At 51.0% G+C, this 21,036-nt stretch overlaps 7 non-coding genes across 7 annotated transcripts; all 7 read right to left on the reverse strand.

Moving 5' to 3' along the window:
* Positions 1-14,019: 14,019 nt before the first annotated feature.
* trnag-ucc (transfer RNA glycine (anticodon UCC)) lies at positions 14,020-14,091 on the reverse strand. The gene has a single exon. It is a non-coding gene; the product is annotated as a tRNA-Gly (tRNA).
* Positions 14,092-15,509: 1,418 nt separating this feature from the next.
* trnag-ucc (transfer RNA glycine (anticodon UCC)) lies at positions 15,510-15,581 on the reverse strand. The gene has a single exon. It is a non-coding gene; the product is annotated as a tRNA-Gly (tRNA).
* A 1,906-nt stretch (positions 15,582-17,487) lies between these two features.
* Positions 17,488-17,559, reverse strand: trnag-ucc (transfer RNA glycine (anticodon UCC)). The gene has a single exon. It is a non-coding gene; the product is annotated as a tRNA-Gly (tRNA).
* Positions 17,560-18,381: 822 nt separating this feature from the next.
* On the reverse strand, positions 18,382-18,453 carry trnag-ucc (transfer RNA glycine (anticodon UCC)). The gene has a single exon. It is a non-coding gene; the product is annotated as a tRNA-Gly (tRNA).
* Positions 18,454-18,677: 224 nt separating this feature from the next.
* On the reverse strand, positions 18,678-18,749 carry trnag-ucc (transfer RNA glycine (anticodon UCC)). Its single transcript has one exon. It is a non-coding gene; the product is annotated as a tRNA-Gly (tRNA).
* Positions 18,750-20,170: 1,421 nt separating this feature from the next.
* Positions 20,171-20,242, reverse strand: trnag-ucc (transfer RNA glycine (anticodon UCC)). The gene has a single exon. It is a non-coding gene; the product is annotated as a tRNA-Gly (tRNA).
* A 527-nt stretch (positions 20,243-20,769) lies between these two features.
* trnag-ucc (transfer RNA glycine (anticodon UCC)) lies at positions 20,770-20,841 on the reverse strand. The gene has a single exon. It is a non-coding gene; the product is annotated as a tRNA-Gly (tRNA).
* Between the last annotated feature and the right edge of the window lie 195 nt (positions 20,842-21,036).

A 21,036-nucleotide genomic window follows, 5' to 3' on the forward strand; every position in this document is an offset into this window, starting at 1 on the left:
GAAATATGACCCATTAATGCACTGTCAGGGGGAAGCCTATAGGAGCTCTGTCGAATAAGTTGCTGACTGGACTTCACCACATAGTGTGAAATCCCCAAACCTTTACAGGATCTGACCCGCTGAAAGCTCCAAACTCCGGGCATGGATAGGGACCCATGGGCCCCCTATGACCCAAGAGTATGGAGCCCAAAGTCGGCTTGGTTCCTGAGTTATGCCCGGTCAAAGATGGGAGTTTGACCGGGTGTATCTCGGAAACCACGCCGACTTTGAGTTCCAAACTCCGGGCATGGATAGGGACCCATGGGCCCTCTATGACCCAAGAGTATGGAGCCCAAAGTCGGCTTGGTTCCTGAGTTATGCCCGGTCAAAGATGGGAGTTTGACCGGGTGTATCTCGGAAACCACGCCGACTTTGAGCTCCAAACTCCGGGCATAGATAGGGATCCATGGGCCCTCTATGACCCAAGAGTATGGAGCCCAAAGTCGGCTTGGTTCCTGAGTTATGCCCGGTCAAAGATGGGAGTTTGACCGGGTGTATCTCGTAGTTATGAAATATGACCCATTAATGCACTGTCAGGGGGAAGCCTATAGGAGCTCTGTCGAATAAGTTGCTGACTGGACTTCACCACATAGTGTGAAATCCCCAAACCTTTACAGGATCTGACCCGCTGAAAATGTCTAAGTCAGAAAGAGCATCCATCCTGTAACCTATTTGACAGTCTCCCTAGAGGCTTCCCCCTGGACGGTCGAATATTATGCAAATTGTGCATAATTAATGGCTGTAATGTACATGAGTGTGTGGAGCTGTGTCCCCTGTGTGGCGTACAATAGGTTCCACCCCATAAAAGCACTGTAGTTATGAAATATGACCCATTAATGCACACAGTCCTTGAGGAAGCCTATAGGAGCTCCGTCGAACAAGTTGCAGGTTGGCTCCAAACTTTGAACGGCTATAACTCGGGGACCCGGCCGCCTAGAGACACCAAACTCGGGGCATGGATAGGGACCCATGGGCCCCCTATGACCCAAGAGTATGGAGCCCAAAGTCGGCTTGGTTCCTGAGTTATGCCCGGTCAAAGATGGGAGTTTGACCGCTGAAAATGTCTAAGTCAGAAAGAGCATCCATCCTGTAACCTATTTGATGGTCTCCCTATAGGCTTCCCCCTGGACGGTCGAATATTATGCAAATTGTGCATAATTAATGGCTGTTATGTACATGAGTGTGTGGAGCTGTGTCTCCTGTGTGGCGTACATTCGGTTCCACCCCTTAAAAGCACTGTAGTTATGAAATATGACCCATTAATGCACTGTCAGGGGGAAGCCTATAGGAGCTCTGTCGAATAAGTTGCTGACTGGACTTCACCACATATTGTGAAATCCCCAAACATTTACAGGATCTGACCCGCTGAAAATGTCTAAGTCAGAAAGAGCATCCATCCTGTAACCTATTTGACGGTCTCCCTATAGGCTTCCCCCTGGACGGTCGAATATTATGCAAATTGTGCATAATTAATGGCTGTAATGTACATGAGTGTGTGGAGCTGTGTCCCCTGTGTGGCGTACAGTAGGTTCCACCCCATAAAAGCACTGTAGTTATGAAATATGACCCATTAATGCACTGTCAGGGGGAAGCCTATAGGAGCTCTGTCGAATAAGTTGCTGACTGGACTTCACCACATAGTGTGAAATCCCCAAACCTTTACAGGATCTGACCCGCTGAAAATGTCTAAGTCAGAAAGAGCATCCATCCTGTAACCTATTTGACAGTCTCCCTATAGGCTTCCCCCTGGACGGTCGAATATTATGCAAATTGTGCATAATTAATGGCTGTAATGTACATGAGTGTGTGGAGCTGTGTCCCCTGTGTGGCGTACAATAGGTTCCACCCCATAAAAGCACTGTAGTTATGAAATATGACCCATTAATGCACAGTCCTTGAGGAAGCCTATAGGAGCTCCGTCGAACAAGTTGCAGGTTGGCTCCAAATTTTGAACGGCTATAACTCGGGGACCCGGCCGCCTAGCAACACCAAACTCGGGGCATGGATAGGGACCCATGGGCCCCCTATGACCCAAGAGTATGGAGCCCAAAGTCGGCTTTGTTCCTGAGTTATGCCCGGTCAAAGATGGGAGTTTGACCGGGTGTATCTCGGAAACCACGCCGACTTTGAGCTCCAAACTCGGGGCATGGATAGGGACCCATGGGCTCCCTATGACCCAAGAGTATGGAGCCCAAAGTCGGCTTGGTTCCTGAGTTATGCCCGGTCAAAGATGGGAGTTTGACCGGGTGTATCTCGGAAACCACGCCGACTTTGAGCTCCAAACTTGGGGCATGGGTAGGGACCCATGGGCCCCACATGACCCAAGAGTATGGAGCCCAAAGTCGGCTTGGTTCCTGAGTTATGCCCGGTCAAAGATGGGAGTTTGACCGGGTGTATCTCGGAAACCACGCCGACTTTGAGCTCCAAACTCCGGGCATGGATAGGGACCCATGGGCCCTCTATGACCCAAGAGTATGGAGCCCAAAGTCGGCTTGGTTCTCGAGATCCATCCGGTTGAAAACAGCATCCATCCTGTAACCTATTTGACAGTCTCCCTATAGGCTTCCCCCTGGACGGTCGAATATTATGCAAATTGTGCATAATTAATGGCTGTTATGTACATGAGTGTGTGGAGCTGTGTCCCCTGTGTGGCGTACATTCGGTTCCACCCCATAAAGGCACTGTAGTTATGAAATATGACCCATTAATGCACTGTCAGGGGGAAGCCTATAGGAGCTCTGTCGAATAAGTTGCTGACTGGACTTCACCACATATTGTGAAATCCCCAAACCTTTACAGGATCTGACCCGCTGAAAATGTCTAAGTCAGAAAGAGCATCCATCCTGTAACCTATTTGACGGTCTCCCTATAGGCTTCCCCCTGGACGGTCGAATATTATGCAAATTGTGCATAATTAATGGCTGTTATGTACATGAGTGTGTGGAGCTGTGTCCCCTGTGTGGCGTACATTCGGTTCCACCCCATAAAAGCACTGTAGTTATGAAATATGACCCATTAATGCACTGTCAGGGGGAAGCCTATAGGAGCTCTGTCGAATAAGTTGCTGACTGGACTTCACCACATAGTGTGAAATCCCCAAACCTTTACAGGATCTGACCCGCTGAAAATGTCTAAGTCAGAAAGAGCATCCATCCTGTAACCTATTTGACGGTCTCCCTATAGGCTTCCCCCTGGACGGTCGAATATTATGCAAATTGTGCATAATTAATGGCTGTAATGTACATGAGTGTGTGGAGCTGTGTCCCCTGTGTGGCGTACATTTGGTTCCACCCCATAAAAGCACTGTAGTTATGAAATATGACCCATTAATGCACAGTCCGGGAGGAAGCCTATAGGAGCTCCGTCGAACAAGTTGCAGGTTGGCTCCAAACTTTGAACGGCTATAACTCGGGGACCCGGCCGCCTAGCGACACCAAACTCGGGGCATGGGTAGGGACCCATGGGCCCCACATGACCCAAGAGTATGGAGCCCAAAGTCGGCTTGGTTCCTGAGTTATGCCCGGTCAAAGATGGGAGTTTGACCGGGTGTATCTCGGAAACCACGCCGACTTTGAGCTCCAAACTCCGGGCATGGATAGGGACCCATGGGCCCCCTATGACCCAAGAGTATGGAGCCCAAAGTCGGCTTGGTTCCTGAGTTATGCCCGGTCAAAGATGGGAGTTTGACCGGGTGTATCTCGGAAACCACGCCGACTTTGAGCTCCAAACTCCGGGCATGGGTAGGGGCACATGGGCCCCACATGACCCAAGAGTATGGAGCTCAAAGTCGGCTTGGTTCTCGAGATCCATCCGGTTGAAAACAGCATCCATCCTGTAACCTATTTGACCATCTCCCTATAGGCTTCCCCCTGGACGGTCGAATATTATGCAAATTTTGCATAATTAATGGCTGTAATGTACATGAGTGTGTGGAGCTGTGTCCCCTGTGTGGCGTACAGTAGGTTCCACCCCATAAAAGCACTGTAGTTATGAAATATGACCCATTAATGCACTGTCAGGGGGAAGCCTATAGGAGCTCTGTCGAATAAGTTGCTGACTGGACTTCACCACATAGTGTGAAATCCCCAAACCTTTACAGGATCTGACCCGCTGAAAATGTCTAAGTCAGAAAGAGCATCCATCCTGTAACCTATTTGACAGTCTCCCTATAGGCTTCCCCCTGGACGGTCGAATATTATGCAAATTGTGCATAATTAATGGCTGTAATGTACATGAGTGTGTGGAGCTGTGTCCCCTGTGTGGCGTACAATAGGTTCCACCCCATAAAAGCACTGTAGTTATGAAATATGACCCATTAATGCACAGTCCTTGAGGAAGCCTATAGGAGCTCCGTCGAACAAGTTGCAGGTTGGCTCCAAATTTTGAACGGCTATAACTCGGGGACCCGGCCGCCTAGCAACACCAAACTCGGGGCATGGATAGGGACCCATGGGCCCCCTATGACCCAAGAGTATGGAGCCCAAAGTCGGCTTTGTTCCTGAGTTATGCCTGGTCAAAGATGGGAGTTTGACCGGGTGTATCTCGGAAACCACGCCGACTTTGAGCTCCAAACTCGGGGCATGGATAGGGACCCATGGGCCCCCTATGACCCAAGAGTATGGAGCCCAAAGTCGGCTTGGTTCCTGAGTTATGCCCGGTCAAAGATGGGAGTTTGACCGGGTGTATCTCGGAAACCACGCCGACTTTGAGCTCCAAACTTGGGGCATGGGTAGGGACCCATGGGCCCCACATGACCCAAGAGTATGGAGCCCAAAGTCGGCTTGGTTCCTGAGTTATGCCCGGTCAAAGATGGGAGTTTGACCGGGTGTATCTCGGAAACCACGCCGACTTTGAGCTCCAAACTCCGGGCATGGATAGGGACCCATGGGCCCTCTATGACCCAAGAGTATGGAGCCCAAAGTCGGCTTGGTTCTCGAGATCCATCGGGTTGAAAACAGCATCCATCCTGTAACCTATTTGACAGTCTCCCTATAGGCTTCCCCCTGGACGGTCGAATATTATGCAAATTGTGCATAATTAATGGCTGTTATGTACATGAGTGTGTGGAGCTGTGTCCCCTGTGTGGCGTACATTCGGTTCCACCCCATAAAGGCACTGTAGTTATGAAATATGACCCATTAATGCACTGTCAGGGGGAAGCCTATAGGAGCTCTGTCGAATAAGTTGCTGACTGGACTTCACCACATATTGTGAAATCCCCAAACCTTTACAGGATCTGACCCGCTGAAAATGTCTAAGTCAGAAAGAGCATCCATCCTGTAACCTATTTGACGGTCTCCCTATAGGCTTCCCCCTGGACGGTCGAATATTATGCAAATTGTGCATAATTAATGGCTGTAATGTACATGAGTGTGTGGAGCTGTGTCCCCTGTGTGGCGTACAGTAGGTTCCACCCCATAAAAGCACTGTAGTTATGAAATATGACCCATTAATGTACTGTCAGGGGGAAGCCTATAGGAGCTCTGTCGAATAAGTTGCTGACTGGACTTCACCACATAGTGTGAAATCCCCAAACCTTTACAGGATCTGACCCGCTGAAAATGTCTAAGTCAGAAAGAGCATCCATCCTGTAACCTATTTGACAGTCTCCCTATAGGCTTCCCCCTGGACGGTCGAATATTATGCAAATTGTGCATAATTAATGGCTGTAATGTACATGAGTGTGTGGAGCTGTGTCCCCTGTGTGGCGTACAATAGGTTCCACCCCATAAAAGCACTGTAGTTATGAAATATGACCCATTAATGCACAGTCCTTGAGGAAGCCTATAGAAGCTCCGTCGAACAAGTTGCAGGTTGGCTCCAAAATTTGAACGGCTATAACTCGGGGACCCGGCCGCCTAGCAACACCAAACTCGGGGCATGGATAGGGATCCATGGGCCCCCTATGACCCAAGAGTATGGAGCCCAAAGTCGGCTTGGTTCCTGAGTTATGCCCGGTCAAAGATGGGAGTTTGACCGGGTGTATCTCGGAAACCACGCCGACTTTGAGCTCCAAACTCGGGGCATGGATAGGGACCAATGGGCCCCCTATGACCCAAGAGTATGGAGCCCAAAGTCGGCTTGGTTCCTGAGTTATGCCCGGTCAAAGATGGGAGTTTGACCGGGTGTATCTCGGAAACCACGCCGACTTTGAGCTCCAAACTTGGGGCATGGGTAGGGACCCATGGGCCCCACATGACCCAAGAGTATGGAGCCCAAAGTCGGCTTGGTTCCTGAGTTATGCCCGGTCAAAGATGGGAGTTTGACCGGGTGTATCTCGGAAACCACGCCGACTTTGAGCTCCAAACTCCGGGCATGGATAGGGACCCATGGGCCCTCTATGACCCAAGAGTATGGAGCCCAAAGTCGGCTTGGTTCTCGAGATCCATCCGGTTGAAAACAGCATCCATCCTGTAACCTATTTGACAGTCTCCCTATAGGCTTCCCCCTGGACGGTCGAATATTATGCAAATTGTGCATAATTAATGGCTGTTATGTACATGAGTGTGTGGAGCTGTGTCCCCTGTGTGGCGTACATTCGGTTCCACCCCATAAAAGCACTGTAGTTATGAAATATGACCCATTAATGCACTGTCAGGGGGAAGCCTATAGGAGCTCTGTCGAATAAGTTGCTGACTGGACTTCACCACGTATTGTGAAATCCCCAAACCTTAACAGGATCTGACCCGCTGAAAATGTCTAAGTCAGAAAGAGCATCCATCCTGTAACCTATTTGACGGTCTCCCTATAAGCTTCCCCCTGGACGGTCGAATATTATGCAAATTGTGCATAATTAATGGCTGTAATGTACATGAGTGTGTGGAGCTGTGTCCCCTGTGTGGCGTACAGTAGGTTCCACCCCATAAAAGCACTGTAGTTATGAAATATGACCCATTAATGCACTGTCAGGGGGAAGCCTATAGGAGCTCTGTCGAATAAGTTGCTGACTGGACTTCACCACATAGTGTGAAATCCCCAAACCTTTACAGGATCTGACCCGCTGAAAATGTCTAAGTCAGAAAGAGCATCCATCCTGTAACCTATTTGACAGTCTCCCTATAGGCTTCCCCCTGGACGGTCGAATATTATGCAAATTGTGCATAATTAATGGCTGTAATGTACATGAGTGTGTGGAGCTGTGTCCCCTGTGTGGCGTACAATAGGTTCCACCCCATAAAAGCACTGTAGTTATGAAATATGACCCATTAATGCACAGTCCTTGAGGAAGCCTATAGGAGCTCCGTCGAACAAGTTGCAGGTTGGCTCCAAACTTTGAACGGCTATAACTCGGGGACCCGGCCGCCTAGCGACACCAAACTCGGGGCATGGATAGGGACCCATGGGCCCCCTATGACCCAAGAGTATGGAGCCCAAAGTCGGCTTGGTTCCTGAGTTATGCCCGGTCAAAGATGGGAGTTTGACCGGGTGTATCTCGGAAACCACGCCGACTTTGAGCTCCAAACTCCGGGCATGGGTAGGGGCACATGGGCCCCACATGACCCAAGAGTATGGAGCCCAAAGTCGGCTTGGTTCCTGAGTTATGCCCGGTCAAAGATGGGAGTTTGACCGGGTGTATCTCGGAAACCACGCCGACTTTGAGCTCCAAACTCCGGGCATGGATAGGGACCCATGGGCCCCCTATGACCCAAGAGTATGGAGCCCAAAGTCGGCTTGGTTCCTGAGTTATGCCCGGTCAAAGATGGGAGTTTGACCGCTGAAAATGTCTAAGTCAGAAAGAGCATCCATCCTGTAACCTATTTGACGGTCTCCCTATAGGCTTCCCCCTGGACGGTCGAATATTATGCAAATTGTGCATAATTAATGGCTGTTATGTACATGAGTGTGTGGAGCTGTGTCCCCTGTGTGGCGTACAGTAGGTTCCATCCCATAAAAGCACTGTAGTTATGAAATATGACTCATTAATGCACAGTCCGGGAGGAAGCCTATAGGAGCTCTGTCGAATAAGTTGCAGGTTGGCTCCAAATTTTGAACGGCTATAACTCGGGGACCCGGCCGCCTAGCGACACCAAACTCGGGTCAAAGTAGGCTCCAGAGGGGCCCTCTCCAACGCGCCCTAGCCCGTGCTTCTAGCGCCCCCACAGGCCGAGATACGGGGGCCAACAGGAAAGAATGCTCTTCAGAAGGAAGGGTCCCAGAGGCTCGGGACTCTGGGGTCTGAGAGCGCCCCTAGGGGCCCCTCACCGCCCCGAAGTACGGTCCGCTGGGCCTCTTCCTTTCCGAGATATAGACCGTTTTGTCCAAAAGTCCCTTATGTATAACCGGGTGTATCCTGGGAGTTAAGCCGAGTTGGAGCTCCAAACTCCGGGCCTGATGGGTGCCCATAGGGCCCCTTGAGAACCCACCATCCCCAGCTCCTGGGCCCTTCCATTTCCGAGATATGGCCACTTCCGGTCCAGCTTTGATCGGGTGTATCTCGGAAACCACGCCGACTTTGAGCTCCAAACTCCGGGTATGGGGAGGGACCCATGGGCCCCCAAAGAGCCCAGAGAATGGAGACCCAAGTCGGCTTCGTTCCAGAGTTACGGCCACTTCCGGTCCAGATTTGACCGGGTGTATCTTGGAAACCACGCCGACTTTGAGCTCCAAACTCCGGGCATGGGTAGGGACCCATGGGCCCCACATGACCCAAGAGTATGGAGCCCAAAGTCGGCTTGGTTCCTGAGTTATGCCCGGTCAAAGATGGGAGTTTGACCGGGTGTATCTCGGACACCACGCCGACTTTGAGCTCCAAACTCCGGGCATGGGTAGGGGCACATGGGCCCCACATGACCCAAGAGTATGGAGCTCAAAGTCGGCTTGGTTCTCGAGATCCATCCGGTTAAAAAAACAGCATCCATCCTGTAACCTATTTGACGGGTGCCCTATAGGCTTCCCCACGGATAGTTGAGTATTATGCTAATTTTTCATAAATAATAGCTGAAATGTACATCCGTGTGTTGTGGTGTGTCCCCTGTGTGGTGTACAGTAGGTTTGACCACATACAACCACTGTAATTATGAAATATGACCTTTTATTGTAATGCATCCTCCCTGTGACTTATCTGTAAAAGCCCTTTTAGGGCAATTTTGCCCGCCCCGGGGCCCCTGGAGGGTCTCCGGAGACGGGACCACCGTCCCCGGGCTCAGGGGGTGAGGCCGCATCGAACCATATGCGTCGTTTGGGGGCCAAAAATTTTTTAGGGGCCGGCGCGCAGCGCTTAGGGATTCGCGTCAACGGGCTGTCATTTAGGTTATTCCATGGTGTCATATACCATATATAGCACTAGGACTAATATGCAGTCTGTGGATTTTTGCTAGTTCATATAAGTTGCCATATGGTGCAATAGTGGGACAAAGGGATGAAAAGGCACCATTCCGGATCCTAGGTCCAACGTATATGAATGGTTTCCCCTCAGTATTTGGTTTACGGAACCGTATGCACTTCGTAGGATGTTTTTTCCACCACTAGGGGGCCAGGTTCCCTATTCCTGTCCCCCGAAGTGCCTAAAGTGCCACCTAAGCGCCTATTCCTAATAACTATGTCCACCTAGCAGCCTAAAGCGCCACCTAGGCGCTTATTCTTCATGAATTCGTCCACCTAGCAGCCTAAAGTGCCACCTAAGTGACTACTCTTCACCTTGGTTTTCCTCTCATCCGGCGAACAGCCTATTCATCCACCTAGGCGCTTATTCTTCATGAATTCGTCCACCTAGCAGCCTAAAGTGCCACCTAAGTGACTACTCTTCACCGTGGTCTTCCTCTCATCCGGCGAACAGCCTATTCATCCACCTAAGCACCTATTTTTCAGTAATTCGTCCACCTAGCAGCCTTAAATGCCACCTAAGTGACTACTCTTCACCGTGGTCTTCCTCTCATCCGGCGAACAGCCTATTCATCCACCTAGGCGCTTATTCTTCATGAATTCGTCCACCTAGCAGCCTAAAGCGCCACCTAAGTGACTACTCTTCACCGTGGTCTTCCTCTCATCCGGCGAACAGCCTAATCATCCAACTAGGCGCCTATTCTTCATGAATTCGTCCACCTAGCAGCCTAAAGTGCCACCTAAGTGACTACTCTTCACCGTGGTCTTCCTCTCATCCGGCGAACAGCCTATTCATCCACCTAGGCGCTTATTCTTCATGAATTCGTCCACCTAGCAGCCTAAAGCGCCACCTAAGTGACTACTCTTCACCGTGGTCTTCCTCTCATCCGGCGAACAGCCTATTCATCCAACTAGGCGCCTATTCTTCATGAATTCATCCACCTAGCAGCCTAAAGTGCCACCTAAGTGACTACTCTTCACCGTGGTCTTCCTCTCATCCGGCGAACAGCCTATTCATCCACCTAGGCACCTATTTTTCAGTAATTCGTCCACCTAGCAGCCTTAAGTGCCACCTAATTGACTACACTTGACCGTAGTCTTCCTCTCATCCGGCGAACAGCCTATTCATCCACCTAGGCACCTATTTTTCAGTAATTCGTCCACCTAGTAGCCTTAAGTGCCACCTAATTGACTACACTTGACCGTAGTCTTCCTCTCATCCGGCGAACAGCCTATTCATCCACCTAGGCACCTCTTTTCAGTAATTTCCTCCAAATTTGACACGGTGGTAGTCCAGGGGCCCCCGGTTCAGGATCCCGGGTTTCAGGGTCCTAGGTGGGTGTCAAAAATTTCCCTACACTCTAGGGACTCGTCCTCCTAGTATGTGGCAGTGGGGACCCTAGGCTACCAGGGTGCGAAGTTTGGGGCCCCTCGGACCCGTTTTCGTGCTTAATTGGCCCAACTGTCAACGAACAGCCTACGTCGGATAGGTTGCAGGACGGACGTCTGGAAAGCAGGGGCCAAAAGGTCGCAGGGGCTCCAAATTTGACACGGTGGTAGTCCAGGGGCCCCTGAGTAAGGATCGTGGATATCAGGGTCCTAGGTGGGCCTCGAGTCTTTTTCTTAACCCTACCCTATCTTTTCATTGTGCCCTTTGGAGAGGGTCTTTCTGTCTATGAGTGCAAGAGGCCTTTGTGAGAGATTTTGACAAAGGAAGAGAATTTTCTTTCCCTGCGCTCTAGGGACTCGTCCTCCTAGTATGTGGCAGTGGGGACCCTAGGCTACCAGGGTGCGAAGTTTGGGGCCCCTCGGACCCGTTTTCGTGCTTAATTGGCCCAACTGTCAAGGAACAGCCTACGTCGGATAGGTTGCAGGACGGACGTCTGGAAAGCAGGGGCCAAAAGGTCGCAGGGGCTCCAAATTTGACACGGTGGTAGTCCAGGGGCCCCTGAGTAAGGATCGTGGATATCAGGGTCCTAGGTGGGCCTCGAGTCTTTTTCTTAACCCTACTCTATCTTTTCATTGTGCCCTTTGGAGAGGGTCTTTCTGTCTATGAGTGCAAGAAGCCTTTGTGAGAGATTTTGACAAAGGAAGAGAACATTTTTTTCCCTACGCTCTAGGGACTCGTCCTCCTAGTATGTGGCAGTGGGGACCCTAGGCTACCAGGGTGCGAAGTTTGGGGCCCCTCGGACCCGTTTTCGTGCTTAATTGGCCCAACTGTCAACGAACAGCCTACGTCGGATAGGTTGCAGGACGGACGTCTGGAAAGCAGGGGCCAAAAGGTCGCAGGGGCTCCAAATTTGACACGGTGGTTGTCCAGGGGCCCCTGAGTAAGGATCGTGGATATCAGGGTCCTAGGTGGGCCTCGAGTCTTTTTCTTAACCCTACTCTATCTTTTCATTGTGCCCTTTGGAGAGGGTCTTTCTGTCTATGAGTGCAAGAAGTCTTTGTGAGAGATTTTGACAAAGGAAGAGAAAATTTTTTCCCTGCGCTCTAGGGACTCGTCCTCCTAGTATTTGGCAGTGGGGACCCTAGGCTACCAGGGTGCGAAGTTTGGGGCCCCTCGGACCGTTTTCGTGCTTAATTGGCCCAACTGTCAAGGAACAGCCTACGTCGGATAGGTTGCAGGACGGACGTCTGGAAAGCAGGGGCCAAAAGGTCGCAGGGGCTCCAAATTTGACACGGTGGTTGTCCAGGGGCCCCTGAGTAAGGATCGTGGATATCAGGGTCCTAGGTGGGCCTCGAGTCTTTTTCTTAACCCTACTCTATCTTTTCATTGTGCCCTTTGGAGAGGGTCTTTCTGTCTATGAGTGCAAGAAGCCTTTGTGAGAGATTTTGACAAAGGAAGAGAAAATTTTTTTCCCTGCGCTCTAGGGACTCGTCCTCCTAGTATGTGGCAGTGGGGACCCTAGGCTACCAGGGTGCGAAGTTTGGGGCCCCTCGGACCCGTTTTCGTGCTTAATTGGCCCAACTGTCAAGGAACAGCCTACGTCGGATAGGTTGCAGGACGGACGTCTGGAAAGCAGGGGCCAAAAGGTCGCAGGGGCTCCAAATTTGACACGGTGGTTGTCCAGGGGCCCCCGGTTCAGGATCCCGGGTTTCAGGGTCCTAGGCTCCTGATATGTGGGAGTGGGGCCCCTAGGCTACCAGCGTGCAAAGTTTGGGGCCCCCCGGGTCGAATTTGGAGAAAATAGGCAGTTAGGAGGAAGAATAGGCTGTTCGTGGGACGTGAGGAAGACTACGGTGAAGAGCAGTCACTTAGGTGCGCTTTAGGCACATTGATGAAAAATAGGCACTTAGGTGGACGAATACGCTGTCCGTGGGACGTGAGGAAGACTAAGGATGAAGAGTAGTCACTTAGGTGGCACTTTAGGCTGCTAGGTGGACGAATTCATGAAGAATAGGCGCCTAGGTGGACGAATAGGCCGTTCGTAGGACGAGAGGAAGACTACGGTGAAGAGTAGTCACTTAGGTGGCGCTTTAGGCTGCTAGGTGGACGAATTCATGAAGAATAGGCGCCTAGGTGGACGAATAGGCCGTTCGTAGGACGAGAGGAAGACTACGGTGAAGAGTAGTCACTTAGGTGGTGCTTTAGGCTGCTAGGTGGACGAATTCATGAAGAATAGGCGCCTAGGTGGCGCTTTAGGCTGCTAGGTGGACGAATTAATGAAGAATAGGCGCCTAGGTGGCGCTTTAGGCTGCTAGGTGGACGAATTCATGAAGAATAGGCGCCTAGGTGGCGCTTTAGGCTGCTAGGTGGACGAATTAATGAAGAATAGGCGCCTAGGTGGCGCTTTAGGCTGCTAGGTGGACGAATTAATGAAGGATAGGCGCCTAGGTGGACGAAATAGGCCGTTTGTTGGACGCGCAGTGCAACAGCGCCCCCGGTGGTGTCAACCAACAGCTTATTGCGCAATAATTGCGCCGTTTGCACTCTCAGGGACAAAACGCCAACTCGCCATCCGCTTAAGTGGGAATATGGATCCAAATTCAGGTGTACGGTCCATTGGACCGCTTATGTGTCATATTGCAACTTATTTGAATGGGCCAACATCCGTCAAAGTGCCTAGGTTTCCTAACCCGGGTTAACTGCTTGGAAGGCAGCTATGCTCACCACTATACCACCAACACAGGTGGTCGGGCATAGACTGGATGCCGCCTTGTGCGGTCAGCAAAAATGCTGGCAACACATTAGCAGCTGGCAGGAACCGAAACTCTCTTTGTTTGGGCCCGGCACTGGAAAAAAACGCATGAACTTTTTGACCTGACCTACCAGGCTCTTTATTAAAAAAGCAAGCTCTCTAATTTAATAACGTAACCCGTTTTACACAGACAATTCATATTTAAATGGTATTAGATGATTTGTTTGGCTTCACTGGCTTCTGTGAAGCGATGACCTAAAATGACGCATGAGGCCGTTCCTGGTCGGGGGGCGCTGATCGGGGGCGACTAACTATCTCTGCAACTCCTCGTTAGTATAGTGGACAGTATCTCCGCCTGTCACGCGGAAGACCGGGGTTCGATTCCCCGACGGGGAGACCTAGTCCTTTTCTGCTGCCCAAAGACACATGCAAAAGTTTTGCTCCAGCCACGAGTTAAATGAGGAGTTGGCCAGGGGCCCCGGACGACTGTTTTAACGACAGCTTGAGCAAAAGCCAATGCGTTGGCCGGGAATCGAACCCGGGTCAACTGCTTGGAAGGCAGCTATGCTCACCACTATACCACCAACGCAGGCAGTTGGGCATAGACTGGATGCCGCCTTGTGCGGTCAGCAAGAATGCTGGCAACACATTAGCAGTCTGACTCGATTCAAGTCATGTGACTCGAGTCCCCCATCTCTGCCTTTACTGCTGCCCAAAGACCCATGCAAAAGTTTTGCTCCAGCCACGAGTTAAAGGAGGAGTTGGCCAGGGGCCCCGGACGACTTTTTTAACGAGCTTGAGCAAAAGGCAATGCGTTGGCCGGGAATCAAACCCAGATCAACTGCTTGGAAGGCAGCTATGCTCACCACTATACCACCAACGCAGGTGGTCGCGCATAGACTGGATGCCGCCTTGTGCGGTCAGCAAAAATGCTGGCAACACATTAGCAGCTGGCAGGAACCGAAACTCTCTTTGTTTGGGCCCGGCACTGGAAAAAAACGCATGAACTTTTTGACCTGACCTACCAGGCTCTTTATTAAAAAAGCAAGCTCTCTAATTTAATAATGTAACCCGTTTTACACAGACACTTCATATTTAAATTGTATTAGATGATTTGTTTGGCTTCACTGGCTTCTGTGAAGCGATGACCTAAAATGACACATGAGGCCGTTCCTGTTCGGGGGCGCTGATCGGGGGTGAATACCTGTCTCTGCAACTCCTCGTTAGTATAGTGGACAGTATCTCCGCCTGTCACGCGGAAGACCGGGGTTCGATTCCCCGACGGGGAGACCTAGTCCTTTACTGCTGCCCAAAGACCCATGCAAAAGTTTTGCTCCAGCCACGAGTCAAAGGAGGAGTTGGCCAGGGGCCCCGGACGACTGTTTTAACGAGCTTGAGCAAAAGGCAATGCGTTGGCCGGGAATCAAACCCGGGTCAACTGCTTGGAAGGCAGCTATGCTCACCACTATAGCACCAACACAGGTGGTCGGGCATAGACTGGATGCCGCCTTGTGCGGTCAGCAAAAATGCTGGCAACACATTAGCAGCTGGCAGGAACCGAAACTCTCTTTGTTTGGGCCCGGCACTGGAAAAAAACGCATGAACTTTTTGACCTGACCTACCAGGCTCATTATTAAAAAAGCAAGCTCTCTAATTTAATAACGTAACCCGTTTTACACAGACACTTCATATTTAAATGGTATTAGATGATTTGTTTGGCTTCACTGGCTTCTGTGAAGCGATGACCTAAAATGACACATGAGGCCGTTCCTGTTCGGAGGCGCTGATCGGGGGTGAATACCTATCTCCGCAACTCCTCGTTAGTATAGTGGACAGTATCTCCGCCTGTCACGCGGAAGACCGGGGTTCGATTCCCCGACGGGGAGGCCTAGTCCTTTACTGCTGCCCAAAGACCCATGCAAAAGTTTTGCTCCAGCCACGAGTTAAATGAGGAGTTGGCCAGGGGCCCCGGACGACTATTTCAACGACAGCTTGAGCAAATGGCAATGCGTTGGCCGGGAATCGAACCCGGGTCAACTGCTTGGAAGGCAGCTATGCTCACCACTATACCACCAACGCAGGCAGTTGGGCATAGACTGGATGCCGCCTTGTACGGTCAGCAAGAATGCTGGCAACACATTAGCAGCTGGCAGGAACCGAAACTCTCTTTGTTTGGGCCCGGCACTGGAAAAAAACGCATGAACTTTTTGACCGGACCTACCAGGCTCTTTATTAAAAAAGCAAGCTCTCTAATTTAATAACGTAACCCGTTTTACACAGACACTTCATATTTAAATGGTATTAGATGATTTGTTTGGCTTCACTGGCTTCTGTGAAGCGATGACCTAAAATGACACATGAGGCCGTTCCTTTTCGGGGGCGCTGATCGGGGGTGAATACCTGTCTCTGCAACTCCTCGTTAGTGTAGTGGACAGTATCTCCGCCTGTCACGCGGAAGACCGGGGTTCGATTCCCCGACGGGGAGACCTAGTCCTTTACTGCTGCCCAAAGACCCATGCAAAAGTTTTGCTCCAGCCACGAGTTAAATGAGGAGTTGGCCAGGGGCCCCGGACGACTGTTTCAACGACAGCTTGAGCAAAAGGTGATGCGTTGGCCGGGAATCAAACCCGGGTCAACTGCTTGGAAGGCAGCTATGCTCACCACTATACCACCAACGCAGGTGGTCGCGCATAGACTGGATGCCGCCTTGTGCGGTCAGCAAGATTGCTGGCAACACATTAGCAGCTGGCAGGAACCGAAACTCTCTTTGTTTGGGCCCGGCACTGGAAAAAAACGCATGAACTTTTTGACCGGACCTACCAGGCTCTTTATTAAAAAAGCAAGCTCTCTAATTTAATAATGTAACCCGTTTTACACAGACACTTCATATTTAAATGGTATTAGATGATTTGTTTGGCTTCACTGGCTTCTGTGAAGCGATGACCTAAAATGACACATGAGGCCGTTCCTGTTCGGGGGCGCTGATCGGGGGTGAATACCTGTCTCTGCTACTCCTCGTTAGTATAGTGGACAGTATCTCTGCCTGTCACGCGTAAGACCGGGGTTCGATTCCCCGACGGGGAGACCTAGTCCTTTACTGCTGCCCAAAGACCCATGCAAAAGTTTTGCTCCAGCCACGAGTTAAATGAGGAGTTGGCCAGGGGCCCCGGACGACTGTTTCAACGACAGCTTGAGCAAAAGGTGATGCGTTGGCCGGGAATCGAACCCGGGTCGAAGACCGGGGTTCGATTCCCCGACGGGGAGACCTAGTCCTTTACTGCTGCCCAAAGACCCATGCAAAAGTTTTGCTCCAGCCACGAGTTAAATGAGGAGTTGGCCAGGGGCCCCGGACGACTGTTTCAACGACAGCTTGAGCAAAAGGCGATGCGTTGGCCGGGAATCGAACCCGGGTCAACTGCTTGGAAGGCAGCTATGCTCACCACTATACCACCAACATAGGCGGTTGGGCATAGACTGGATGCCGCCTTGTACGGTCAGCAAGAATGCTGGCAACACATTAGCAGCTGGCAGGAACCGAAACTCTCTTTGTTTGGGCCCGGCACTGGACAAAAACGCATGAACTTTTTGACCGGACCTACCAGGCTCTTTATTAAAAAAGCAAGCTCTCTAATTTAATAACGTAACCCGTTTTACACAGACACTTCATATTTAAATGGTATTAGATGATTTGTTTGGCTTCACTGGCTTCTGTGAAGCGATGACCTAAAATGATGCATGAGGCCGTTCCTGGTCGGGGGGCGCTGATTGGGGGCGACTACCTATCTCTGCAACTCCTCGTTAGTATAGTGGACAGTATCTCCGCCTGTCACGCGGAAGACCGGGGTTCGATTCCCCGACGGGGAGACCTAGTCCTTTACTGCTGCCCAAAGACCCATGCAAAAGTTTTGCTCCAGCCACGAGTTAAATGAGGAGTTGGCCAGGGGCCCCGGACGACTGTTTTAATGACAGCTTGAGCAAAAGGCAATGCGTTGGCCGGGAATCGAACCCGGGTCAACTGCTTGGAAGGCAGCTATGCTCACCACTATACCACCAACGCAGGCGGTTGGGCGTAGACTGGATGCCGCCTTGTGCGGTCAGCAAGAATGCTGGCAACACATTAGCAGTCTGACTCGAGTCAAGTCATGTGACTTGAGTCCCCCATCTCTGCCTTTACTGCTGCCCAAAGACCCATGCAAAAGTTTTGCTCCAGCCACGAGTTAAAGGAGGAGTTGGCCAGGGGCCCCGGACGACTTTTTTAACGATCTTGAGCAAAAGGCAATGCGTTGGCCGGGAATCAAACCCGGGTCAAATGCTTGGAAGGCAGCTATGCTCACCACTATACCACCAACGCAGGTGGTCGCGCATAGACTGGATGCCGCCTTGTGCGGTCAGCAAAAATGCTGGCAACACATTAGCAGCTGGCAGGAACCGAAACTCTCTTTGTTTGGGCCCGGCACTGGAAAAAAACGCATGAACTTTTTGACCTGACCTACCAGGCTCTTTATTAAAAAAGCAAGCTCTCTAATTTAATAATGTAACCCGTTTTACACAGACAGTTCATATTTAAATGGTATTAGATGATTTGTTTGGCTTCACTGGCTTCTGTGAAGCGATGACCTAAAATGATGCATGAGGCCGTTCCTGGTCGGGGGGCGCTGATCGGGGGCAACTACCTATCTCTGCAACTCCTCGTTAGTATAGTGGACAGTATCTCCGCCTGTCACGCGGAAGACCGGGGTTCGATTCCCCGACGGGGAGACCTAGTCCTTTACTGCTGCCCATAGACCCATGCAAAAGTTTTGCTCCAGCCACGAGTTAAATGAGGAGTTGGCCAGGGGCCCCGGACGACTGTTTTAACGACAGCTTGAGCAAAAGGCAATGCGTTGGCCGGGAATCGAACCCGGGTCAACTGCTTGGAAGGCAGCTATGCTCACCACTATACCACCAACGCAGGCAGTTGGGCATAGACTGGATGCCGCCTTGTGCGGTCAGCAAGAATGCTGGCAACACATTAGCAGTCTGACTCGATTCAAGTCATGTGACTCGAGTCCCCCATCTCTGCCTTTACTGCTGCCCAAAGACCCATGCAAAAGTTTTGCTCCAGCCACGAGTTAAAGGAGGAGTTGGCCAGGGGCCCCGGACGACTGTTTTAACGACAGCTTGAGCAAAAGGCAATGCGTTGGCCGGGAATCGAACCCGGGTCAACTGCTTGGAAGGCAGCTATGCTCACCACTATACCACCAACGCAGGCGGTTGGGCGTAGACTGGATGCCGCCTTGTGCGGTCAGCAAGAATGCTGGCAACACATTAGCAGTCTGACTCGAGTCAAGTCATGTGACTTGAGTCCCCCATCTCTGCCTTTACTGCTGCCCAAAGACCCATGCAAAAGTTTTGCTCCAGCCACGAGTTAAAGGAGGAGTTGGCCAGGGGCCCCGGACGACTTTTTTAACGATCTTGAGCAAAAGGCAATGCGTTGGCCGGGAATCAAACCCGGGTCAAATGCTTGGAAGGCAGCTATGCTCACCACTATACCACCAACGCAGGCAGTTGGGCATAGACTGGATGCCGCCTTGTGCGGTCAGCAAGAATGCTGGCAACACATTAGCAGCTGGCAGGAACCGAAACTCTCTTTGTTTGGGCCGGCACTGGAAAAAAACGCAAATATTTTTTTGACCTGACCTACCAGGCTCTTTATTAAAAAAGCAAGCTCTCTAATTTAATAATGTAACCCGTTTTACACAGACACTTCATATTTAAATGGTATTAGATGATTTGTTTGGCTTCACTGGCTTCTGTGAAGCGATGACCTAAAATGACACATGAGGCCGTTCCTGTTCGGGGGCGCTGATCGGGGGTGAATACCTGTCTCTGCTACTCCTCGTTAGTATAGTGGACAGTATCTCTGCCTGTCACGCGGAAGACCGGGGTTCGATTCCCCGACGGGGAGACCTAGTCCTTTACTGCTGCCCAAAGACCCATGCAAAAGTTTTGCTCCAGCCACGAGTTAAATGAGGAGTTGGCCAGGGGCCCCGGACGACTGTTTCAACGACAGCTTGAGCAAAAGGTGATGCGTTGGCCGGGAATCGAACCCGGGTCAACTGCTTGGAAGGCAGCTATGCTCACCACTATACCACCATCGCAGGCAGTTGGGCATAGACTGGATGCCGTCTTGTGCGGTCAGCAAGAATGCTGGCAACACATTAGCAGCTGGCAGGAACCGAAACTCTCTTTGTTTGGGCCCGGCACTGGAAAAAAACGCATGAACTTTTTGACCGGACCTACCAGGCTCTTTATTAAAAAAGCAAGCTCTCTTATTTAATAACGTAACCCGTTTTACACAGACACTTCATATTTAAATGGTATTAGATGATTTGTTTGGCTTCACTGGCGTCTGTGAAGCGATGACCTAAAATGACGCATGAGGCCGTTCCTGGTCGGGGGGCGCTGATCGGGGGCGACTACCTATCTCTGCAACTCCTCGTTAGTATAGTGGACAGTATCTCCGCCTGTCACGCGGAAGACCGGGGTTCGATTCCCCGACGGGGAGACCTAGTCCTTTACTGCTGCCCAAAGACCCATGCAAAAGTTTTGCTCCAGCCACGAGTTAAATGAGGAGTTGGCCAGGGGCCCCGGACGACTGTTTCAACGACAGCTTGAGCAAAAGGCGATGCGTTGGCCGGGAATCGAACCCGGGTCAACTGCTTGGAAGGCAGCTATGCTCACCACTATACCACCAACGCAGGTGGTCGCGCATAGACTGGATGCCGCCTTGTGCGGTCAGCAAAAATGCTGGCAACACATTAGCAGCTGGCAGGAACCGAAACTCTCTTTGTTTGGGCCCGGCACTGGAAAAAAACGCATGAACCCTTTGACCTGACCTACCAGGCTCTTTATTAAAAAAGAAAGCTCTCTAATTTAATAATGTAACCCGTTTTACACAGACACTTCATATTTAAATGGTATTAGATGATTTGTTTGGCTTCACTGGCTTCTGTGAAGCGATGACCTAAAATGACACATGAGGCCGTTCCTGTTCGGGGGCGCTGATCGGGGGCGACTACCTATCTCTGCAACTCCTCGTTAGTATAGTGGACAGTATCTCCGCCTGTCACGCGGAAGACCGGGGTTCGATTCCCCGACGGGGAGACCTAGTCCTTTACTGCTGCCCAAAGACCCATGCAAAAGTTTTGCTCCAGCCACGAGTTAAATGAGGAGTTGGCCAGGGGCCCCGGACGACTGTTTCAACGACAGCTTGAGCAAAAGGTGATGCGTTGGCCGGGAATCGAACCCGGGTCAACTGCTTGGAAGGCAGCTATGCTCACCACTATACCACCAACGCAGGTGGTCGCGCATAGACTGGATGCCGCCTTGTGCGGTCAGCAAAAATGCTGGCAACACATTAGCAGCTGGCAGGAACCGAAACTCTCTTTGTTTGGGCCCGGCACTGGAAAAAAACGCATGAACCCTTTGACCTGACCTACCAGGCTCTTTATTAAAAAAGAAAGCTCTCTAATTTAATAATGTAACCCGTTTT

The sequence above is a fragment of the Rhinichthys klamathensis genome, unplaced genomic scaffold, assembly GCF_029890125.1.
Source record: "Rhinichthys klamathensis goyatoka isolate OS25496 unplaced genomic scaffold, OSU_Roscu_1.1 h1tg000176l_1, whole genome shotgun sequence".
NCBI lineage: Eukaryota > Metazoa > Chordata > Actinopteri > Cypriniformes > Leuciscidae > Rhinichthys > Rhinichthys klamathensis.